Genomic DNA, 18,875 nt, shown 5'->3' on the forward strand with positions numbered 1-18,875 from the left:
TCAACCTAAACGTCTTCAGCAGCTTCATCAATGATCTTCTGTACGTCATAAGGTCAGAGGTGGGGCTGTTCGCCTACGATTTCACATTGTTCAGCTCCATTCATAACTCCTTCGATTAATGAAGCAGTCCATGCCAGCCTACAGCAGGACCTGGACAATATCCAGGCTTGCGTTGACAAGTGCAGGTAACATTCGTGCCACATAAGTGTCAGGTCATGGCTATCTTGAATACGAAGCAGCTTAGCTATTTCCCTTAGACCATCAACAACACCACCATTGCTGAGTTGCCCACCATTAACATGTTGAGGGTCACCATTGACCAGAGGCGTAACTGGACCATCTCTCCAGAGTTTCCTTGCTGGAGCAGCATCGACTTCAGGCACCTCGCTTAAGTGCCAATTATAAATGTGTGCGCTCAAACACTGGGCTATTCGAGTACAGGGTGCATCATGGCAGAACCCAGTCCTGTCTTGAGGATGTCCAGGCGCACACTTCCAGCAGCAGTCGCTGGATAGTGAGCAGGAACCCTGACTGATTTTTCCACTCCCTAACCTGGGAGCGCTGAGCCAGTTACCTTACCCATCCCTGTGCTCCGATTTGAGATCAGCTACCTCTGCAAAGGCCAAGGATCGAATGCGGAACCTTCCTAGTTTGTGTGGCTTGGATGGATAAACTCTCAGTCATCAGAGGACCACAGTAGCACTCTCATCCTGGCAGTATTTCATAGAATCATAGAATATCACAGAATCACAGAAACCCCACAGTGCAGATAGAGGCCATTTCGGCCCATCGAGCCTGCACCGACACATATCCCACCCGATCCCCGTAACCCCACGTATTTAATCCCCCTAACACTAAGGGTCAATTTATCATAGCCAATCAACCTAACCCGCACATCTTTGGACTGTGGGAGGAAACCGGAGCACCCGGAGGAAACCCACGCAAACACGGGGAGAATGTGCAAACTCCACACAGACAGTCACCCGAGGCCGGATTTGAACCCGGGTCCCTGGCGCTGTGAGGCAACAGTGCTAACCACTATGCCACCCTTTACCTACCTCTTCTGGCCAATTAATATCGGGGTAGCTGAAATCCCTCCTTTCTTGAATATGGGCGTTACATTTTTGTGTTTTTCCAATCCGCTGAGACCTTTCCGGAGTCTAGGGAATTTTTGGAAGATTACAACCAATGCATCCACCATCTCTGCAGCCACTTTTTTTTTTAAGACCCTAGGATGCAGGCCATCAGGTTCCGGGGACTTGTCGACCTTTAGTCATAGAAACATAGAAGATAGGAGCAGGAGTAGGCCATTCGTCCCCTTGAGCCTGCTCCGCCATTCAATGAGATCATGGCTGATCATCCAAATTCAGTACCCTGTCCCTGCCTTCTCCCCATATCCCTTGATCCCTTTAGCCTTAAGAAATATATCCAACTCCTTCTTGAATATATTTAATGAATTGGCCTCCACTGCCTTCTGTGGTAGAGAATTCCACAGGTTCACCACTCTCTGGGTGAAGAAATTCCTCCTCATCTCTGTCCTAAATGGCTTACCCCTAAATGGCTTAGTCCCATTAGTTTGGCTCGTACTTTTTCTCTAGTGATAGTGATTGTTTTAAGTTCCTCACTCCCTTTTGCCCTGTGATTTTCCACTATTATTGGGATGCTTTTAGTGTCTTCTACCGTGAAGATTTGTTCAAAGTCTCTGCCTTTTCCTTGTTTCCCATTATTAATTCCCCAGTCTCATCCTCTAAGGGACCAACATATACATTAGCTACTCTCTTCCTTTTTATATACTTGTAGAAGATCTTACTGTCTGTTTTTATATTTCTTGCTAGTTTACTCTCATAATCTATTTTCTCCCTCTATTATTTTTTAGTCATCCTTTGCAAGTTTCTAAAAAAAATTCCCAATCTTCTGGCCAGCCACTAATCTTCGCAACGTTGTGTGCCTTTTCTTTCAATTTGATACCATCCTTAACTTCCTCAGTAAGCCACAGATAGTTCATCCTTGTCGTAGAGTTTTTCTTTCTCACTGGAATATATTTTTGTTGAGAGTTATGAAATATCTCCTTAAAAGTCTGCCACTGCTTATCTACCGTCTTACCTTTTAACACAAAAGCAAAATACTGCAGATGCTGGAAATCTGAAATAAAAACAGAAAATGCTGGAAATACTCAGCAGGTCAGGCAGCATCTGTGGAGAGAGAAACAGAGTTAACGTTGCAGGTCGATCACCCGTCGTTCGAACTGGAAAAAGCTGGAGTTGGAACAGGTTTTTAGCAAGTGTTGGGGCAGGGAAAGGGGGGAGGGGAGGAAAGAACAAAAGGGAAGGTCTGTGATAGGGTGGCGGGCAGGAGAGATTAAGAGACAAAAGGGATGATGGTGCGAGGCAAAAGGAGATGGTAATGGGACAAGTTAAGAAACAAAAGATGGCTCTAGATGAAGTCTAACTGGCGATGGCAGAAAATTAAAAAAAAATCTATTTTGCCAGTCCACTTTAGCCAACTCTGTCTTCATACCCTGGTAATTATTTCTCACCCTCAATATGAATGTGAAATTCTATCATGTTATGATCACTGTCCCCTAGAGGTTCCTTTTCTATGAGATCATTAATTAATCCTGTCTCATTACACATGACAAGATCTAAAATAGCCTGTTCCATGGTTGGTTTCACAATGTATTGTTCTAAGAAACTGTCCTGAATACACTCTATGAACTCGTCCTCAAGGCTACCTTTGCCAATTTGATTTGTCCAGTCTATATGAAGATTAAAATTGCCCATGATTATTGCAGTACCTTTCTTATAATCCCCCATTATTTCTGTCCCACAGTGTAACTACTGCTAGGGGGCCTATAAATAACTCCCACCAGTGACTTATTATTTCTTTTCTGCACCCAAACTGATTCTACATCTTGATCTTCCGAGCCAAGATCATTTCTCACTACTGTACTGATCTCATCCTTTATTAACAGAGCTACCCCACCTCCTTTTCTTGTCTGCCTATCCTTCCGAAATGTCAAATACCCCATAATATTCAGTTCCCAGCCTTGGTCACCTGCAGCCGCGCCTCTGTAATGACTATCAGATCATACCCATTTATTTCTATTTGTGCTGTCAATTCATCTATCTTGTTACGAATGCTGCATTCATTCAGATAGAGCCTTTAATTTTGTCTTTTTACCATTTTTCCCTACTCTGACCCTATTTGCTGGTGCACTCTTATGCTTGTACGCTCTGTCACACTCTGGTTATCCTTATCCCTATCGCTACCCTGCCTTGTCCTTTCTCTTTAACTTTCTAAATTACCCTTCACCTGAACCCTCCCCCCCCCCCCCCCCCCCCCCAAACTATTAAAGCCCTATCTATAGCCCTAGTTATTCGATTCGCCAGGACACTGGTCCCAGCACGGTTCAAGTGAAGCCTGTCTCAACGGACAGCTCCTTCTTTCCCCAGTACTGGTGCCAGTGCCCCATGAATCGAAACCCATTTCTCCCACACCAGTCTTTGAGCCACGCATTGAACTCTCTGATCTTATTGACCCTATGCCAGTTTGCTTGTGGTTCAGGTAGTAATCCAGAGATTATTATCTTTGTGGTTATGTGTTTTAATTTAGCCCCTAGCTGCTCATACTCCCTCAGCAGAAACTCTTTCTTAGTCCTATCTATGTCATTGGTACCTACGTGGACCACGACAACTGGATCCTTCCCCTCCCACTCCCAAGTTCCTCTCCAGCCCCGAGGAGATGTCCTTAACCCTGGCACCAGGCGGGCAACGCAGCCTTCGGGACTCACGCTCTTGGCTGCAGAGAACAGTATCTATCCCCCTAACTATACTGTCCTCTGCCACTACTACATTTCTTTTTACTTCCCCAACTTGAATGGCCCGCTGTACCACGGTGCTGGGTCAGTTTTCTTATCCTCGCTGCAGTCCCTGCTCTCGTCCACACAGGCTGCAAGAACCTCGTACCTGTTGGACAAGTGCAAGGGTTGAGGCTTCTCCAATGCTACTTCTGGATCCCCATACCTGCCTCACTCTTAGTCACGCCCTCCTGTCCCTGACCATGGACCAAATCTGAAGTATTTAACCTAAGGGGTGTGACTGCCTCCTGGAGCAAAGTGTCCAGGTAACTTTCTCCCTCCCTGATGTATCGCAGTGTCCGAAGGTCGGACTCCAGCTCATCAACTCTGAGCCGAAGTTCCTCGAGCTGCAGACACTTACTACAGATGTGGTTGCTGTGGATCACACTGGGGTCCACCAGCTCCCACATACCACAGCCGCAGCACATCACCTGCCCTGCCACCTCTATTGTATTTTATTTAACTAATGAGGTTTTCAAGTTTTGAAATACTCAATTGTCTATTAATAGTTTTTAATCTAGGTAATAACCTTGTTTAATTTATTAAATTTAGTTATATGCCTTAGGTCTTTACTGTAACTTAGCCCACAGTCCTAATTTAACCCGAGTTTATATATTTAATGTATCACGCAGCACCTCTTACTCCCACCTCACCAAATTCCCTCACTCACCGAATTCCCGAATTTAGTACTCTAGAAACAGTACTCCGTGCTACTTACCTCCGAGGATTTACAAGGATGATACTAGAAATGTGAGGGTGCACCTATCGGGAAAGGATGAACAGGCAGGGTCTCTTTTTTCTTTTGAAAAGAGAAGGTTGAGGTGTGACCTAATAGAGGTGTATAAAATTATGAAAGGTTTTGATAGAGTGGATACAGAGAGAATGTTTCCACTTGAAGAGGCCATCAATATAAGATAGTCACCAAAAAATCCAATAGGGAATTCAGAAGAAACTTCTTTACCCATAGAGTGGTGAGAATGTGGAACTCGCTGCCACAGGGAGTGGTCGAAGCGAATAGTATAGATACATTTAAGGGGCGGTTAGATAAGCAAATGAGGGAGAAGGGAATCGAGGGGTATGCTGATAGATTTAGATGAGGAAAGACGGGAGGAAGCTCGAGTGGAGCATAAACACCGGCAAAGACTGGTTGGGCCAAATGGCCTGTTTCTGTGCTGTATATCCTATGGAAACCTATCAAATCTCCTGTGCTTAACATGTTTATGAAAGACCTTTACTTTCTGTTTTCCTGGTGGTCGAAGAACTGATGGGTGTGTGATCCTGTCTACCTGTGGTCTCACCTAGTATGTGTGGTACAGTGACGGGCACAAAAAGCTCAACCTTTTACTCTACCTGACCTGGAATATGGGTGTTCTGAGATAAACCAGCCGTTAAGGTATAAGTACAGACTGTCAGGTTCCTCTTGGCGGCAGTGTTGAGCTGTCGGGCATTGTGAAATGAATCATAGGCTGCTCTCATGCACACCCTAGTGGCATGTGGCAGAATAGCAGAGGCCTGGGAGATTCAGAGTCATAACGGCACAGAAGGAGGCCATTCGGCTCATCGAGTCCATGCCGGCTCTGTGTAGAGCAATCCAGTCAGTCCCATTCCCCCATTCTATCCCCGTAGCCCTGCAAGTTTATTTCCCTCGAGTGCCTATCCAGTCTCCCCTTGAAAACACTGAGTGTCTCTGCTTAGACCACTTCCGTCGGCAGCGAGTTCCAGGTCCTCACCACTCGCTGTGTAAAAAGTTTTTCCTCACATCCCCCCTGTATCTCTTGCCCAAAACCTTAAATCTGTGTCCCCTAGTCCTTGTACCATCAACTAGTGGGAACAGCCTTTCCCCTTCTAGCCTATCCAAACCCGTCATAATCTTGTACTCCTCTATCAAATCACCCCTCAACCTCCTTTGCTCTAATGAAAACAAATCCAGCTTCTCCAACCTGTCCTTGTAGCTAAGATCCCCCATCCCCAGAACCATTCTGGTAAATCTCCTCTGCACCCTTTCAAGGGCCTTCACATCCTTCCTAAAGTGTGGTGACCAGAACTGGACGCAGTACTCCAGTTGTGGCCTAACCAGTGCTTTATAAAGGTTCAGCATAACTTCTCTACTTTTGTACTCAATACCTCTATTTATGAAGCCCAAGATCCCATATGCTTTGCTAACCACTCTCTCAATATGTCCTGCCACCTTCAGGGACCTATGCACATTAACTCCCAGGTCCCTCTGTCCCTGCACACTCTTTAAAACTGTGCCATTAAGTGTATATTGCCTCTCCCTGTTTCTTCTGCCAAAATGCATCACCTCACACTCCTCTGTATTAAATTCCATCTGCCACTTGTCTGCCCATTCTGCTAGCCTATCTATGTCCTGTTGCAGTCGACTGGTATCATCCTCACTGTTTGCCACACCCCCAAGTTTGGTGTCATCGGCAAATTTAGAAATTCTACTCAATATTCCAATATCCAGGTCATTTTTATACATCAAAAAAAGCAGTGGTCCCAGCACTGACCCTTGGGGAACACCACTCTCCACCATCCTCCAGTCTGAAAAACAGCCATTTACCACAACTCGCTGTTTTCTGTCCTTAAGCCAAGTCCTTATCCAAGTTGCCACTGACCACCTACTCCATGAGCCTCAATTTTGTTAACTAGCCTTCTATGTGGTACTTTGTCAAACGCCGCCTTAAAGTCCATGTAGACAACATCCATTGCATTCCCTTCATCAATCCTCCCTGTTACTTCCTCAAAAAATTCAATTAGATTAGTCAAACACGATCTGCCTTTTACAAATCCGTGTTGGCTCTCCTTAATTAGCTTAAACCTCTCCAAGTGCCTGTTAATTTTTTTCTTGATTATTGTTTCTAAAACTTTACCCATCACTGATGTTAAACTGACCGGCCTGTAGTTACTAGGATTGCCCTTACACCCGTTCTTGAACAATGGTGTCACAGTTGCCACTTTCCAATCCTCGGGCACCTCCCCCGCATCTAGGGAAGATTGGAAAGTAATGGCAAGTCCTTCCGCTATCTCCTCCCCCAATTCCCTTAGCAACTTGGGATGCAAGCCATCTGGACCAGGCGACTGATCCACTCTAAGCATACCCAGCCTTTCTAGTACATCCTGTCTATCAATTTTCACCCCTTGTGGAGCACATGCTCTCTTAGCCAGGGAACTGTTGGGTTTGTGGGTTTTTGATATAAGAAAATAGAAATTGCTCGACGAAACACAACGGGGGAACTGGAGGCAATAATTCACAGCGAGGAGCCAGATGTAGTAGGGATAACTGAAACATAGCTACATAAAGAGCAGGATTGGCAGTTAAATCTTCATTGTCATTGTAGAACACGCCATTGGCACTTAACGAATGAACAATGACGGACAGGTAAAGACTGTTGGGTCGGAGCGATCACAATATGATCAAATTCTTCATTAAGATGGAGAATGAAGTAGTTGACTCAGAGACAAGGGTCCTCAATTTAAATAAAGGAAACTACGATGGTCTGAGGCGCGAGCTGGGTAGGATTGATTGGGGAATGTCACTCAAAGGGTTGACGGTGGATAGACAATTTCAAACATTCAAAGACCACATGGATGAACTACAGAATTTGTTCATCCCAGTTTGGCATAAAAATAAAACAAAAAAGGTAACTCAACCGTGGCTAACAAGGGAAATTAGGGATAGCATAAGATCCAAGGAGAGGACATATAAATTGGCCAGAAAAAGCAGTAAACCTGAGGATTGGGAGCAGTTTAGGATTCAACAAAGGAGGACAAAGGGATTAATTAAGAAGGGGAAAATAGAATACGAGAGTAAGCTTGCAGGGAACATAAAAACTGACTGTAAAAGCTTTTATAGATATGTGAAGAGAAAAAGATTGGTGAAGTCAAGCGTAGTCAGAATCAGGGGAATTTATAATGGGGAACAAAGAAATGGCAGACCAATTAAATACATATTTTGGTTCTGTCTTCACAAAGGAGGACACAAATAACCTCCCAGAGATGTCGGGGAACATAGAGTCTGATGAAAGGGAGGAACTGAAAGAAATCAGTATTTGTAGGGAAATGGTGTTAGGGAAATTGATGGGATTGAAGGCAGATAAATCCCCAGGGCCTGATAATCTACATCTTAGGGTACTTAAGGAAGTGGCCCTAGAAATAGTAGATGCACTGCTGATCATCTTCCAACATTTGATGGAATCTGGAACAGTACCCATGGATTGGAGGGTAGCTAATGTTACCCCACTATTCAAAAAAGGTGGTAGAGAGAAAACGGGGAATTACAGCCTGACATCGGTAGTGGGGAAAATGCTAGAGTCCATTATAAAAGATGTAATAGCAGAGCACTTGGTAAACAGTAACAGGATCGGACAAAGTCAACATGGATTTACAAAAGGTAAATCGTGCTTGACTAATCTGCTGGAATTTTTTGAGGATGTAACTGGTAAAATAGATAAGGGAGAACCAGTGGATGTGGTGTATTTGGACTTTCAGAAGGCTTTCGATAAGGTCCCGCATAAGAGATTAGCGTGTAAAGTTAGGGCACATGGGATTGGGGGCAAGGTATTGACTTGGATAGAGAACTGGTTGGCAGACAGAAAGCAAAGAGTTGGAATAAACAGGTCTTTTTCCGAGTGGCAGGCAGTGACTAGTGGGGTACCGCAGGGATCGGTCCTTGGACCCCAGCTATTCACAATATATATTAATGATCTAGACAAGGGAACTAGATGTAATATCTCCAAATTTGCAGATGACACAAAGCTGGGTGGGCGTGTGTGCTGTGAGGAGGATGCCGAGAAACTCCAGGATGATTTGGACAGGTTGGGTGATTGGGCAGAAGCATGGCAGATGCAATATAACGTGGATAAATGTGAGGTTATCCACTTTGGTGGCAAAAACAGGAAGGCAGATTATTATCTGAATGGCAATAGATTGGGAGAAGGGGAAGTGCAACGAGACGTGGGCGTCCTTGTGCACCAGTTGTTGAAGGTAAGCATGCAGGTGCAGCAGGCGGTTAAGAAGGCAAATGGTATGTTGGCCTTCGTAGCGAGAGGGTTTGAGTACAGGAACAAGGATGTCTTGCTGCAGTTGTACAGGGCCTTGGTGAGACCACACCTTGAGTATTGTGTGCAGTTTTGGTCGCCTTATCTGAGGAAGGATATTCTTTCCATGGAAGGAGTTCAGCGAAGATTCACCAGGCTGATACCTGGGATGACAGGAATGACGTATGAGGAGCGATTGGGTCGATTGGGCTTGCACTCGCTGGAGTTTAGAAGAATGAGGGGGGATCTCATTGAAACTTATAAAATTCTGACAGGACTGGACAGACGAGATGCAGGAAGGATGTTCCCGATGGTCGGGGAGTCCAGAACCAGGGGTCACAGTCTAAGGATAAGGGGTAGGCCATTCAGGACAGAAATGAGGAGGAATTTCTTCACCCAGAGAGTGGTGAACCTGTGGAATTCTCTACCACAGAAGGCAGTAGAAGCCAATTCATTAAATATATTCAAGAAAGAGTTGGATATATTTCTTAAGGCTAAAGGGATCAAGGGGTATGGAGAGAAGGCAGGAACAGGGTACTGAGTTTGGATGATCAGCCATGATCTCATTAAATGGCGGAGCAGGCTCGAGAGGCCGAATGGCCCACTCCTTCTCCTATCTTCTATGTTTCTATTTAAGACCCTCTGGTCCATCAACCTGTCCCACACAATTGTGATACCTTGTATTGCAATATAGGGAACGGTAGCATAGTGGTAATGTCACTGGCCTAGTAATCCAGAGGCCTGGACTAATGATCCAGAGACGTGAGTTCAAATCCCACCACAGCAGCTGGGGAATTTAAATTCAGTTAATTAAATAAATCTGGAATAAAAAGCTAGTATCAGTAATGGTGACCATGAAACTATTGGATTGTCGTAAAAACCCATCTGGTTCACTAATGTCCTTTAGGGAAGGAAATCTGCCGTCCTTACCTGGTCTGGCCTATATGTGACTCCAGACCCACAGCTATGTAGTTGACTCTTAACTGCCCTCTGAAATGGCCGAGCAAGCCACTCAGTTGTAACAAACCGCTACAAAACACAATAATAAGAATGAAACCGGACGGGCCACCGGCTACGGACATGGCAACGGCACACCCAGCCCAGTCGACCCTGCAAAGTCCTCCTCACCAACATCTGGGGACTTGTGCCAAAATTGGGAGAGCTGTCCCACAGACTAGTCAAGCAACACCCGACATAGTCATACTCACAGAATCATACCTTTCAGCCAATGCCTCAAACTCCTCCATCACCATCCCTGGATATATCCTGTCCTACCGTCAGGACAGACTCAATGATAGTGGAGCCCAGCACGTGAGTGCAAAAGACAAGGCTGAAGCGTTTGCAACCATCTTCAACCAGAAGTGCCGAGTGGATGATCCATATCGGCCTCCTCCTGAGGTCCTCGCCATCACAGAAGCCAGTCTTCAGCCAATTTGATTCACTCCACATGATATCAAGAAACGGCTGAGCGCACTGGATACAGCAAAGGCTGTGGGCCCCGACAACATCCTGGCTATCGTGCTGAAGACTTGTGCTCCAGATCTAGCCGCGCCTCTAGCCAAGTTGTTCCAGTACAGCTACAACACTGGCATCAATCCGACAATGTGGAAAACTGCCCAGGTATGTCATGTCCATAAAAATCAGGACAAATTCAATCCGACCAATTACCGCCCCATCAGTTTACTCTCAATTATCAGCAAAGTGATGGAAGGTGTCATTGACAGTGCTATCAAGTGGCACAAGTAAGGAGTGTGATGGAGTACTCTCCACTTGTCTGGATGAGTACAGCTTCAACAACACTCAAGAAGCTTGACACCATCCAGGACAAAGCAGCCCGCTTGATTGGCACCCCATCCACCACCTTAAACATTCACTCCCTCCACCACCGGCATACCATGGCTGCAGTGTGTACCATCTACAAGATGCACTGCAGCAACTCGCCAAGGCTTCTTCGGCAGCACCTCCTAAACCTGCGACCTCTTCCACCTAGGACGAGGGCAGCAGGCGCATGGGAACACCACCATCTCCAAGTTCCCCTCCAAGTCACACATCATCCTGACTTAGAAGTATATCGCCGATCCTTCTTCATCGCTGGGTCAAAATCCTGGAACTCCCTACCTAACAGCACTGTGGAAGTACCTTCACCACGCGAACTGCAGTAGTTCAAGAAGGCGGCTCACCACCACCTCCTTAAGCGCAATTGGAGTTGGGCAATAAATGCTGGCTTTGCCAGCGATGCCCACATCCAGTAAACGAATTTAAAAAAAATACACTCCCCGCCCCACCCGAAACCATGTGATTTCCTGGGAGAAGCAAAAAAAACTGATTTTTTTTTTTAAAAACCTAGGCCAATTTGGGGAAATAATCTGGGAACTGACTCTCCGACCCATCTAGGCGATCAAAACAGTACGTAACGTATTTAGAAAGGATAGGGAAGGAAGAAAGGGGAGGTGGGGTAGCTACTAATTAAAGACAACATAATGGCAGTAGAAAAGAAACGAGATAACTAACATTAAGATAGAAACAGAATCAATATGGATTAAGACAAAGGATAAGAAGGGATTATTCACGTTTATAGAGGTATTCTACAGACCACCTAATAGTGGAAGGGAAGTGGAAGAAGAAACATGTAGGCATATAATAATCATGGGAGATTTCAACTACCCCAAAATAAGTTGGCACGAAGAGGTAGGGAAAGGGGAAAAAGGAATTGAGTTTTTACAATGTGTACAGGACTCCTTTCTTACACAGTACGTAAGAAGCCAATGAGAGGAATCACTGCTGGGTCTAGTAATGGGAAATGGACCAGAACAGAAAAGAGAAGTCAGCGTTGGGGAAGGACTGTGTGGCTTGTTCCTGCTCCTAACTCTTATGTAACAGTAGTGGGAAATATTTAAAATGGTGATCAATAGAGCTCAGGAGAAATATATTCCTCTTTTAAAAAAAAAAAAAAAAAACAAGAACAAACTAGCCAGTAATGACACACCGTGGATGAACAAAGAGATAAGGGTAAAATTGAAACTAAAAAAGGCAAACACTAAGTACATAGAAAATAAAGGAGAGGATGACAAAAGAGAATATGAAAAGGTTAGGAAATAAGTCCAAAAATTAGGAAGACAAAGAGGAGCTATGAAATTAAATTATCAAAGGATATAAAAATAATCAGTAAAGTATTCTACATACACATAAATAACAAAAGAAAAATCAGCCTAGGAAAAGGACCACTAAGGGATGTACAAGCTAAATCATAGAAAAATTACGACACAGAAAGAGGCCATTCAGCCCATCGTGTCCGTGCTGGTCGGAAAGAGCAGCCTAATCCCACCTTCCAGCACTAGTTCCATAGCCCTGTAGGTTATAGCTCTTCAAGTGCATATCCAAGTACTTTTTAAATGTGGTGAGGGTTTCTGCCTCCACCACCCTCTCGGGCAGTGAGTTCCAGACCCCCCACCACCCTCTAAGTGAAATTCTTTTTCCTCATCTCCCCTCTAATCCTTCCACCAACTACTTTAAATCTATGCCCCCTGGTTCTTGACCCCTCTGCTAAGGGAAGTAGGTCCTTCCTATCCACTCTATCTCGGTCCCTCATAATTTTATACATCTCAATTAAATCTCCCCTTAGCCTCCTCTGTTCCAAGGAAAACAACCCCAGCCTATCCAATCTTTCCTCATAGCTAAAGTTTTCCAGTCCTGGCAACATCCTCCTGAATCTCCTCTGCACCCTCTCCAGTGCAATCACATCCTTCCTGTAATATGGTGACCAGAACTGCACGCAGTACTCAAGCTGTGGCCTAACCAGTGTTGTATACAGTTCTAGCATAACTTCCCTGCTCTCTTATATTCTATGCCTCGGCTAATAAAGGAAAGCATTCCGTATGCCTTTTTAACTACTTTATCGACCTGTCCTGCTACCTTTAAGGATCTGTGGACATACACTCCAAGGTCCCTCTGTTCCTCCACACCTCTCTGTATCCTCCCATTAATTGTGTATTCCCTTGCCTTGTTGCCCCTCCCCAAATGCATTACCTCACACTTTTCCGGATTGAATTCCGTTTGCCACTTTCCTGCCCAACTGACCTGTTCATCGATATCTTCCTGCAGTCTCAGGCTTTCCTCCTCACTGTCAACCGCACGGCCAATTTTTGTATCATCTGCAAATTTCTTTATCATGCTCCCTACATTTAAGTCGAAATCATTAATATATACCACAAAAAGTAAGGGACCGAGTACTGAGCCCTGTGGAACCCCACTGGAAACAGCCTTCCAGTCGCAAAAACTCCCCTCAGCCATTACCCTTTGCTTCCTGCCACTGAGCCAATTTTGGATCCAATTTGCCACTCTCCCTTGGATCCCATGGGCTTTTACTTTTTTGATCAGCCTGCCATGTGGGACCTTGTCAAAAGCCTTGCATGTAGACTACATCAAACACACTGCCCTCATCGACCCTCCTTGTTACCTTCTCAAAGAATTCAATCAAGTTAGTCAGACACGACCTTCCCTTAACAAAACCATGCTGACTGTCCTTGATTAATCTGTGTCTTTCTAAATGAAGGTTTATACTGTCCCTCAGAATTGATTCCAGTAATTTGCCCACCACTGAGGTTAAACTAACTGGCCTGTAATTGCTCGGTTTATCCCTTCCTTTTTAAACAATGGTATAACTTTAGCAGTTCTCCAATCCTCTGGCACCACCCCTGTAGCCAGGGAGGATTGGAAAATGATGGCCAGAGCCTCCACAATTTCAGCCCTTTTAAAAGCCTTGGATATATTTCATCCGGCCCTGGTGATTTATCTACTTTCAAGGATGCTAAACCTCTTAATACTTCCTCTCTCACTATGTTTATCCCGTCCAATATTTCACTATCTTCCTCCTTAACTTCAATGTCGACATCGTTCCCCTCTTTTGTGAAGACAGCTGCAAAGTATTCATTAAGTACCTTCCCCACATCCTCTGCCTCCACACGTAGATCCCCATTTTGGGCCCTGATAGGCCCTACTCTTTCCGTAGTTATCCTCTTGCTCTTTATGTAATTATAAAAGATCTTTGGGTTTTCTTTGATTATACTTGCCAGTATTTTTTCATGCCCTCTTTTTGTTTTCCTAATTTCACCCCTACACTTTCTATACTCTTCTAGGCTTTCTGCAGTATTGAGCTCACGATATCTGATATAGGCTTCCTTTTTTGCCTTATCTTACCCTGTATGCACCTTGTCATCCAGGGGGGCTCTAAATTTGGCAGTACTACCCTCTTTGTGGGAGCATGTTCACCCTGAACTCCATGTATCTCCGTCTTGAATACCTCCCACTGCTCTGACACCGATTTACCTTCAAGTAACTGTTTCCAGTCCACTTTTGCTAAATCACTTCCCAACCTAGTAAAATTGGCCTTCCCCCAATTTAGAACCCTTACTCCTGTTTTTTCTTTGTCCTTATCCATAATTATGCTAAAACTAACTGAATTATGATCACTATCACAAAAATGCTCTTCCATTGATACTCCTTCCACCTGCCCAGCTTCATTCCCTAAAACGAAATCCAGAACTGCCCCCCCCCCCCCCCCCCTCCTTGTTGGGCTTGCTACATATTGGCTAAAAAAGTTGTCCAGAATGCAATTTAGGAATTCTGTGCCCTCTATACCTTTTACACTGGTAGTATCCCAGTTAATACTGGGGTCATTGAAATCCCCCACTATTACTGCCCTATTGTTTTTGCATTTGGTCAGAAATTTGCCTTCTATCTCCCTCAGACTGTTTGGTGGTCTATAGTACACTCCCAGCAGTGTGAATACCCCCTTTTCGTTCTTTAGTTCAACCCATATAGCCTCATTTGCTGAACTTTCTAACATATCAACCTTCTCACAGCTGTATAATTAGCAAAATACTGCGGATGCTGGAAATCTGAAATAACAACAGAAAATGCTGGAAATACTCAGCAGGCCAGGCAGCATCTGTGGAGAGAGAAACAGAGTTAACGTTTCCGGTCTGGGACCCTTCACCCAGTTCTGATGAAGGGTCCCAGACCTGAAACGTTAACTCTGTTTCTCTCTCCACGGATGCTGCCTGACCTGAGTATTTCCAGCATTTTCTGTTATTTCTCACGGCTGTAATTGTCTCTTTAATCAATACTGCAACCCCCCCTCCTTTTTAACCCCCTCTCTATCTCGCCTGAAAACCCTGTAACCAGGAATGTTGAGCTGCCATTTCTGCCCTTCTTTCAGCCATGTCTCAGTAATGGCTATAATATCATACTCCCACGTGTCTTTCTGTGCCCTTAACCCATAACTCACAGATAATGACAGGGAAATGGCAGAAATATTGTATAGTTACTTTGCCTCAGTATTTACCAGGGAGACTAACAAGGTGGGCATGACATTAGAAGAAGAGACCAAAAAAGATATAAAAGACATTTAAGATCGAAAGGGGTGAGATCATTGATAAACTAATCAAACTTAGAGAGGATAAACCCCTCTAATATGTGTGGCTTGCATCTGCACATGTTAAAAGAAGTTGGGGAAGAGATAGTGGAGGCATTATCAGTAGAAAAGGGAATAGTGCCAGAGGACTGGAGGACAGCTAATGTTATTCCTATATCTAAAAAGGGAGATGGAACAAGCCTAGAGAACTATAGACCAGTTAGCTTAATGTTTGTGGTAGGAAAGATAATCGAATCCTCATTCAATGATGTAATAGAAAAACATCTAGGAACTAAAAATATAAAGTGTAGTCAGCACAGATTTCAAAAGGGAAGGTCCTGCTTGACCAACCTTCTTGAATCCTTTGAAGAAATGCCAGAAAGAGTAGAGGGTAATGCAGTAGATGTAATATATTTGGATTTTCAAAAGGCCTCGATAAGGTACCGCATAGAAGACTTGTGACTAAGGTCGGAGCATGTGGAGTCAGGGGACAAGTAGCAAAATAGATAGCAAGCTGGCTACAAAACAGAAAAGAAAGCCGGGTTAAAAGAATTTACTCAGGCTGGCCAAAGGTGGGAAGGGGTATTCCATAAGGATTGGTGCTGGGACCAATGTTACTCACAATTTGCATTAACGATTTAGCCTCGGGAATTGGAAGTACAATTTCTAAATTTGCAGACGACACCAAACTGGGGGGGTGTAGTTAATACAAAAGAAAAATGTGACAAAGTACAAGAAGACAATAAGCTTGCAGAAAGGGCGTGTAATTAGGAAATTAGTTTCAATATAGATAAGGGTGAGGTGGTGCCTTTTGGTAGGAAGATTAGGGAGGCCACATACTGTTTGGATAATAAGAGTCTAAATGGGTTGAGGAGCAAAGGGATGTAGGGTACAGATACACAAATCATTTCTAGAGGGATAGAATTGAAAAGCAGAGATGTTATGTTGAACTTGTATAAAAAAGATTTACTTGGATGATACAAGAACTGAGAGGTTATAACTATCAGGAAAGAATGAACAGACTGGAGTTCTTTTCTCTAGAAAAGAGAAGGCAGCCAAGAGGTGACCTGATAGAGGTCTTTAAGATAATGAATGGGCTTGATAGGGTAGAAGTGGATCAAAACTCGAGGTCATAAATATTAAGATAGTCACTCATAAATCCAATAGGGAATTCCGGAGAAAATTCTTTACCCAAAGAGTGGTAAGAATGTGGAACTCACTACCCACAAGGAGTAGTTGAGGCGAATAGAATAGATGCATTTAAGGGGAAGCCAGATAAGCACATGAGGGAGAAAGGAATAGAAGGGTATGCTGATGGGGTTAAATAAAGAAGGGTGAGAGGAGGCTTGTGTGGAGCATAAAGGCCGGCATAGACCAGTTGGGCTGAATGGGCTGTTTCTGTGCCGTAGACACTATGTAAAAAAAAAAAAAAGACCTCGGTCCATCTAATTCGCCTTCTACCATCCTGGTAGTCACATGATACAATGATAATGGAGTTGTTGATTAATCATAGCACTCAATCTCTCTCAATTAGTCTACAACAGACTCGGTTAGAGACAAGCAAAACCCTAGTGGTGGAGAGCTTTGGGAACCATAGGTCCAGTTACCTGTTCCACCCAAACATGCTACAATTACCATATATCATGCCTCAAATTAATCATAGAATTGTTACAGCACAGAAGGAGGCCCTCTTCAAGAACACATCAGCTAGTCCCACTCCACCTTCCTTTTCCTGTAGCCCTGCAAATGTTTTTTCCTTCAGGTACTTATTCAATTCCCTTTTGAAAGCCACGATTGAATCTGCCTCCACCACTCTCTTAGGCAGTGCATTTCCGATCCTAACCACTCGCTGTGTAAAAAAGTTTTTCCTCATGTCACCTTTGGATCTTCTGCCAATCACCTTAAATCTGTGTCCTCTGGTTCTTGACCCTTCCGCCAACGGGAACAGTTTCTCTCTATCTACTCTGTCTAGACCTCTCATGATTTTGAATACCTCTATCAAATCTCCTCTCAAACTTCTCTGCTCTAAGGAGAACGACCCCAGCTTTTCCAGTCTATCCACGTAACTGAAGTCCCTCATCCCTGGAACCAATCTTGTAAATCTTTTCTGCACCCTCTCTAAGGCCTTCACATCCTTCCTAAAGTGCGATGGACACAATACTCCAGTTGAGGTCAGACCAGTGTTTTATAAAGGTTCATTATAACTCCCTTGCTTTTGTACTCTATGCCTCTACTTATGAAGCCCAGGATCCTATATGCTTTTTTAACCACTTTCTGAACCTGCCCTGCCACCTTCAATGATTTGTGCACATATACCCCCAGGTCTCTCTGTTCCTGCAGCCCCTTTAGAATTGTACCCTTTAGTTTATATCGCCTCTCTTCGTTCTTCCTACCAAAATGTATCACCTCGCAATTTTCTACATTAAATTTCATCTGCCACGTGTCCGCCCATTCCACCAGCCTGTCTATGTCCTCTTGAAGTCGATCACTTTCCTCCTCACTGTTCACCATACTTCCAAGTTTTGTGTCATCTGCAAATTTTGAAATTGTGCCCTGTACACCCAAGTCCAAGTCATTAATATACATCAAGAAAAGCAGTGGTCCCAGTACCGACCCCTAGGGGACACCACTGTATACCTTCCTCCAGTCCAAAAAACAACCGTTCACCACTACACTCTGTTTCCTGTCACTTGGCCAATTTCGTATCCATGCTGCCACTGTCCCTTTTATTCCATGGGCTTCAACTTTGCTGGCAAGCCTATTATGTGGCACTTTGTCAAACGCCTTTTGGAAATCCATGTACATCACATCAGCCAAAATGCCCTCATCAACACTCTGTTACCTCTTCAAATGTTATCTTCTGAAAGAGATCTATCTAATTTGAATTTGAATGAATCAGTACTAAACCCTTCCACTCTCCTCGGGAAGTCTGTTCCATAGATTGACCACTTGCTCACTGAAATATTGTTTCTGCAGCTTAGTTTTGATTTACCCCCATGACTGATCAAGGCCTTCAGCAGCACCTTAAAGGGGAGGGGCTGAAAAGATTGTGGGGTTAAGTGCAGGCTATGCTCTCTGGTTCTACTGTTCTAGATAAGGTGAAACAGCTTGTCTTGTCTGCATTATCCAGTCCCTTTAGAACCCTAAAAACAGCCATAAGATCACCTCTCAACCTTCTCTCTTCCAGTGAGAGCATGTCCAATTTACATAGTCGCTTCTCACAATCCAATCCCTCCATCCCCTCAGTCATCTGATTGCTCTGTTCTGTATCCTTTCAAACGCTGCAACATCCTTTTTGTACTGCGGCGACCAGAATTGTGCACCCCAATAATATATAAAGTGGCAGGAGTGCCTCACCTATTTTAGCTCCATATTGACCTTTTTAATACATCCCAACATCTTTTTAAAAAAAAAAAAAAAGCACATCTGATTTGCTTTACTCACTGTTATAGGAAAAATCATGCTCAAGTCAATAGGATTTAATGAGTTATACTTTTCTTAGTTCATCACCCCAAATTGCTCTCGCCATCAGGTACAAACCTGTAACCACTAGTCCCTTCACTCTTGT

General features: G+C 44.1%; 1 protein-coding gene across 1 annotated transcript in view; it reads left to right on the forward strand.

Annotated features, from left to right (window-relative positions):
* Positions 1 to 18,875, forward strand: part of pisd (phosphatidylserine decarboxylase) — a 115,384-nt gene that overhangs the window by 8,458 nt on the left and 88,051 nt on the right. The gene's annotated exons all lie outside the window — the stretch shown is intronic.

Source organism: Somniosus microcephalus, chromosome 19 (genome assembly GCF_052327205.1).
Source record: "Somniosus microcephalus isolate GS21.2 chromosome 19, FLI_Smic_1.0, whole genome shotgun sequence".
NCBI classification, from domain to species: domain Eukaryota; kingdom Metazoa; phylum Chordata; class Chondrichthyes; order Squaliformes; family Somniosidae; genus Somniosus; species Somniosus microcephalus.